The 5,000-nt window shown below is 51.9% G+C and overlaps 1 non-coding gene across 1 annotated transcript in view; it reads left to right on the forward strand.

Annotated features, from left to right (window-relative positions):
• Positions 1-4,016: 4,016 nt before the first annotated feature.
• Positions 4,017-5,000, forward strand: part of LOC126333638 (small subunit ribosomal RNA) — a 1,893-nt gene continuing 909 nt past the window's right edge. The window contains exon 1 of the ribosomal RNA XR_007564298.1: positions 4,017-5,000. This exon is cut by the window's right edge and continues 909 nt beyond it. This is a non-coding gene — a ribosomal RNA (small subunit ribosomal RNA).

Consider the following 5,000-nt stretch of genomic DNA (forward strand, 5'->3'; position numbering starts at 1 on the left):
TCGCTTAACCTAACTGTGGCTGTACCAGATTATCGCTTAACCTAACTGTGGCTGTACCAGATTATCGCTTAACCTAACTGTGGCTGTACCAGATTATCGCTTAACCTAACTGTGGCTGTACCAGATTATCGCTTAACCTAACTGTGGCTGTACCAGATTATCGCTTAACCTAACTGTGGCTGTACCAGATTATCGCTTAACCTAACTGTGGCTGTACCAGATTATCGCTTAACCTAACTGTGGCTGTACCAGATTATCGCTTAACCTAACTGTGGCTGTACCAGATTATCGCTTAACCTAACTGTGGCTGTACCAGATTATCGCTTAACCTAACTGTGGCTGTACCAGATTATCGCTTAACCTAACTGTGGCTGTACCAGATTATCGCTTAACCTAACTGTGGCTGTACCAGATTATCGCTTAACCTAACTGTGGCTGTACCAGATTATCGCTTAACCTAACTGTGGCTGTACCAGATTATCGCTTAACCTAACTGTGGTTGTACCAGATTATCCCTTAACCTAACTCAATTTGTCCCTTAACCTAACTCAATTTGTCCCTTAACCTAACTCAATTTGTCCCTTAACCTAACTCAATTTGTCCCTTAACCTAACTCAATTTGTCCCTTAACCTAACTCAATTTGTCCCTTAACCTAACTCAATTTGTCCCTTAACCTAACTCAATTTGTCCCTTAACCTAACTCAATTTGTCCCTTAACCTAACTCAATTTGTCCCTTAACCTAACTCAATTTGTCCCTTAACCTAACTCAATTTGTCCCTTAACCTAACTCAATTTGTCCCTTAACCTAACTCAATTTGTCCCTTAACCTAACTCAATTTGTCCCTTAACCTAACTCAATTTGTCCCTTAACCTAACTCAATTTGTCCCTTAACCTAACTCAATTTGTCCCTTAACCTAACCCACGTTGTCCCTTAACCTAACCCACGTTGTCCCTTAACCTAACCCACGTTGTCCCTTAACCTAACCCACGTTGTCCCTTAACCTAACCCACGTTGTCCCTTAACCTAACCCACGTTGTCCCTTAACGTAACCCACGTTGTCCCTTAACGTAACCCACGTTGTCCCTTAACGTAACCCACGTTGTCCCTTAACGTAACCCACGTTGTCCCTTAACGTAACCCACGTTGTCCCTTAACGTAACCCACGTTGTCCCTTAACCTAACCCACGTTGTCCCTTAACCTAACCCACGTTGTCCCTTAACCTAACCCACGTTGTCCCTTAACCTAACCCACGTTGTCCCTTAACCTAACCCACGTTGTCCCTTAACCTAACCCACGTTGTCCCTTAACCTAACCCACGTTGTCCCTTAACCTAACCCACGTTGTCCCTTAACCTAACCCACGTTGTCCCTTAACCTAACCCACGTTGTCCCTTAACCTAACCCACGTTGTCCCTTAACCTAACCCACGTTGTCCCTTAACCTAACCCACGTTGTCCCTTAACCTAACCCACGTTGTCCCTTAACCTAACCCACGTTGTCCCTTAACCTAACCCACGTTGTCCCTTAACCTAACCCACGTTGTCCCTTAACCTAACCCACGTTGTCCCTTAACCTAACCCACGTTGTCCCTTAACCTAACCCACGTTGTCCCTTAACGTAACCCACGTTGTCCCTTAACGTAACCCACGTTGTCCCTTAACGTAACCCACGTTGTCCCTTAACGTAACCCACGTTGTCCCTTAACGTAACCCACGTTGTCCCTTAACCTAACCCACGTTGTCCCTTAACCTAACCCACGTTGTCCCTTAACCTAACCCACGTTGTCCCTTAACCTAACCCACGTTGTCCCTTAACCTAACCCACGTTGTCCCTTAACCTAACCCACGTTGTCCCTTAACCTAACCCACGTTGTCCCTTAACCTAACCCACGTTGTCCCTTAACCTAACCCACGTTGTCCCTTAACCTAACCCACGTTGTCCCTTAACCTAACCCACGTTGTCCCTTAACCTAACCCACGTTGTCCCTTAACCTAACCCACGTTGTCCCTTAACCTAACCCACGTTGTCCCTTAACCTAACCCACGTTGTCCCTTAACCTAACCCACGTTGTCCCTTAACCTAACCCACGTTGTCCCTTAACCTAACCCACGTTGTCCCTTAACCTAACCCACGTTGTCCCTTAACCTAACCCACGTTGTCCCTTAACCTAACCCACGTTGTCCCTTAACCTAACCCACGTTGTCCCTTTGCCTAACATAGTTCACTGCTCGGAATCTCTGGTGTCGTTGTTATCCTCATGTAGATGTCTTGCGAGTGTTGCTTACTTTCCACATATTCCCGCTATCCACTGTCAATTGTACTGCAATAGGACTATATCGCCCCCCCCCCCCCCCTCTGCCCCTCTCTTTGTGTCTCCGTCCTCTCAAGCTGGTCGGTCTGGCGTTTGAGTGTTAAATGAGCCTCGCAGCTGTTCAGTTGCGTTCAGATGTCGACGCCCTCAGTGTACGTCGTGGTATGGTCTGTGTCCATTGTCCGCTGATGTCGTACGCGTAACCCACACGCTGTACCGATCATCGGTAGTTACGTACAGAGTGAAGTAGTGTGATACGTGTGACCGTACGCTGGCTGTGCCCAACGGTGTCGAATCTCAATTTCCATATGTTGTGCTCGATGCTACTTGTCTCGTCTCCCAATAACAGCTAGGTTGCACTGTGGTACGCCGTAGAGGCGTGTGGGAGGAACGTACGAACGCATTGTATGTCACCCTGGGTCGCTGGGGGTGGTGGTGCGGTGAGTCAGGTCAGGTCAGCGTGAGCCGTGTGATGTAGTGACGCGTGTATTCCGACTTTGTCGTATTGCCTCACACAAAGTGCTACCCTGGTGGACCGCGTTCCATATCTGGGACATGCCGCAGATGCCGGTTGACAGTGGATCGCGGAAGGGACATCGCATACGTGCGCGGGCCACCTTCCACGTGTTCTCTTCTGCACATGTCGCAGTGTGTATGTGGTCTGATGTAGCGTGTCGTGACACATGACATCCTGGCATGCAAGAATTGTTGAATTCGCAAATGTAGGTGGACATCTACGTTTACTGCCCAAGATACGCAAATGAACTGGAAATCCGTTGTTGAGCGGTTGTTCACGCTGGAGGTGAATCTGTGATGGCGACGATCGGTACAGCTATTAACCGGTTGTTTCAGCGGTACCCGCCACATCCACACACGTGACTAGGCCCATGTGGGTATGAAGCGATACGCGGCGGTGGCTTGGTGGGACTGTTCCCGGCCGGTGAAGGGGGGCCGCCCGGCGTGTTGGCCGCGCGCTGCGTGGGCGCACGCGCAACAGGCGGCTGGTGGGGGGCGCCGAGTGGCAGGAGCGCCAGCCGACGGGCTCGGCAGGCGGCGCAGCTACGCTGCGGCGCACCCTGCACGCGGCGCCTGGCGGCCAAAGTTGGTTCAGCCGAGCCCGGTGCGAAGCGCGGTGGACATCTGCAGTGTGCTGGTCTGATTGAGGACTGTGTGCGTTGAGGATGCGCCGCCGCCTGGCACTCGGCGCCGCGACGCCGTCTGCTGCTCGGTCGCCCCAGCGGTTCTCGCAGGTGGTTTGTATCGCAGTTGTGCGGACGTGTTGGCGCGTGCGCTGTGCTGGGAGAGTTCGCTTCTGCACCCAAGTGGGGCTTTGCCCTTGTGTGGCGCTGGCGTTGGAGCTGCCGGTCACCATAGGTGGCGCGTGTTGTCTCCCGCCGGCAATGCCACGACAGCACGCTCCCGGGCCTCTGTCGGCAGCGGCAAGCTCAGTTGGGAGCAAGGGTGTTCGCACTAAAACCGTCTACTCGCCTAACTCCGGGCGATTGCGCCTCTCTCGAAACCGACCAAGTACCTAGGACGGCGCTGCGCGCCGCCGGGACCTGAGAGGGTTTCGAGGTGTATCGTGCAGGGGAGCTCGGCCTCCTCCTGTTTGCAGAATAATTGAGCGGACGCTTGCGTGTTCGCGCGGGCCCCCGGGACACACTCCCGGGCGGCCGGCTGCTCAGCTCTAGTTGACGCAGCTCCCTGGTTGATCCTGCCAGTAGTCATATGCTTGTCTCAAAGATTAAGCCATGCATGTCTCAGTACAAGCCGCATTAAGGTGAAACCGCGAATGGCTCATTAAATCAGTTATGGTTCCTTAGATCGTACCCACGTTACTTGGATAACTGTGGTAATTCTAGAGCTAATACATGCAAACAGAGTCCCGACCAGAGATGGAAGGGACGCTTTTATTAGATCAAAACCAATCGGATTGGCTTGTCTGGTCCGTTTGCCTTGGTGACTCTGAATAACTTTGGGCTGATCGCACGGTCCTCGTACCGGCGACGCATCTTTCAAATGTCTGCCTTATCAACTGTCGATGGTAGGTTCTGCGCCTACCATGGTTGTAACGGGTAACGGGGAATCAGGGTTCGATTCCGGAGAGGGAGCCTGAGAAACGGCTACCACATCCAAGGAAGGCAGCAGGCGCGCAAATTACCCACTCCCGGCACGGGGAGGTAGTGACGAAAAATAACGATACGGGACTCATCCGAGGCCCCGTAATCGGAATGAGTACACTTTAAATCCTTTAACGAGTATCTATTGGAGGGCAAGTCTGGTGCCAGCAGCCGCGGTAATTCCAGCTCCAATAGCGTATATTAAAGTTGTTGCGGTTAAAAAGCTCGTAGTTGGATTTGTGTCCCACGCTGTTGGTTCACCGCCCGTCGGTGTTTAACTGGCATGTATCGTGGGACGTCCTGCCGGTGGGGCGAGCCGAAGGGGTGCTTTCGCGTCCCGAGGCGGACCCCGTTTAAATCCTACCAGGGTGCTCTTTGTTGAGTGTCTCGGTGGGCCGGCACGTTTACTTTGAACAAATTAGAGTGCTTAAAGCAGGCAAGCCCGCCTGAATACTGTGTGCATGGAATAATGGAATAGGACCTCGGTTCTATTTTGTTGGTTTTCGGAACCCGAGGTAATGATTAATAGGGACAGGCGGGGGCATTCGTATTGCGACGTTAGAGG

This window comes from Schistocerca gregaria, unplaced genomic scaffold (genome assembly GCF_023897955.1).
Source record: "Schistocerca gregaria isolate iqSchGreg1 unplaced genomic scaffold, iqSchGreg1.2 ptg001615l, whole genome shotgun sequence".
NCBI lineage: Eukaryota > Metazoa > Arthropoda > Insecta > Orthoptera > Acrididae > Schistocerca > Schistocerca gregaria.